This window comes from Arachis ipaensis, chromosome B05 (assembly GCF_000816755.2).
Source record: "Arachis ipaensis cultivar K30076 chromosome B05, Araip1.1, whole genome shotgun sequence".
Lineage (NCBI taxonomy): Eukaryota > Viridiplantae > Streptophyta > Magnoliopsida > Fabales > Fabaceae > Arachis > Arachis ipaensis.
In genome coordinates, this window is record NC_029789.2 from 144957272 (window position 1) to 144958887 (window position 1616).

The following is a 1616-nucleotide window of genomic DNA, read 5'->3' on the forward strand; positions in this document are numbered from 1 at the left end:
CACACGCTTTGACTTCAACTTAACCCTCAATTCTATTTTTTTCCGAGACTATTGGATTTTTCTGTTATTTTTAGCATCAACTTGAAACAAAAATTATATAATTATCAAACTAAGTTGATGAATTAGTGGTTATTAAAATGATCACAGATTAATTTTTCTTTTTTAATTTCACTATCGATTTTATTCTTTTGCATACATTATATATAATCTATGTCGCATCCTATATATTTAAATTGGAACATAATATTTTGGTAATTCAGTTTATAATAACACATAATAGAAACCTAATTTTATTTTTGTTATATTGATGATGAAATTTTCTGCTGAAATTTGTCTTATTAGGTAATAGTAGAGAAGCATACAGCTTTTTCAGTTACAATTCTAAAGGTTGTGTTCATGGAAAGACCCGCTCCTCCTCCCATAACCACTCCATTAATCACAGATACCTGTTTTCAACAATTGAAAAAATATAGAGTGTAATAATAATTAAGAATTATAAAATGATATTTAATTTGAAATTTTTAATTTTTAATTATTATTAGCGAATGCAAACTTACTAGAGCCTTTTTGTAGGTTGCTGCCAAATGGTCCAAAATGAGTATTTTACCATAAAATTTCACAGGGTAAGTCCAATGTCCTAGTTAGATTATTAAAGTAAGGGTTACAGATTAGAATATATAATCTCTTGATAAATTTAAACTACATAATGCATGATCCAATTATCACATTTGCATTTAAAAGTGATTAATCTGATGATTATTTACAAAAAAAATATTTTAGTTCTATATGTAGTATGAAGACCACTTTGATAAAGATAGTAAAAATTAATTGTCAAAATCAATTTATTATAGCAATAATAATAAACTCAATTGTCCGCATTATAATTATTAGACCCGATTTGATCCGAACGATTTACACAATTTAAACCGAATCATATTTAATTTTTTTGATAAAAAGGTAAATATATCCCTGATTTTTGTTTTTTTTTTTTAAAAAAAATGATCCAGTGGGTTATGTAAATTGATCGGTTCGACCGAATCTGATAACAATTGGGTTTATTGTTATTGTTATAAAAAATTAGTTTATTCTAGTTTGTTATGAAATTAAAAAATAACCGATTCATTAATATGTCCAATAATAATGTGACACATAAGTCTCTTTATAAAAAGACGTTTTATGCGTCTTTATAGGAGTATCCTCCGTATTGTATACAAATTAAAGTAGTTAAAATTCAAATTTCATAAAATTTCGGAATAAATAAAAAATGACGATTGCTTTAATTAAAATTGTAATATTAAAATATTACAAGAATTAAATCGAAATATTAACTATTTTGGTTATATCTATGTTGATGGTTTTTATTTGTGTATTATACCCATGAGTGAGGTAGAAATTATTGATACTACATCACCTCCGGCGCAAAATCCTTTTCCATTACCCTAATTAAATTAGGAAAGAAATTCAGAAACATATTAGTTCACCAATATATATAAATGCCAAATATTGTTTAGTTTAAATTATAAAAGCAAACATATAATAACAAAATTATTAATAACTATAAGAAAGTATATATATATATATATATATATATATATATGTGTGTGTGTGTGTGTGAC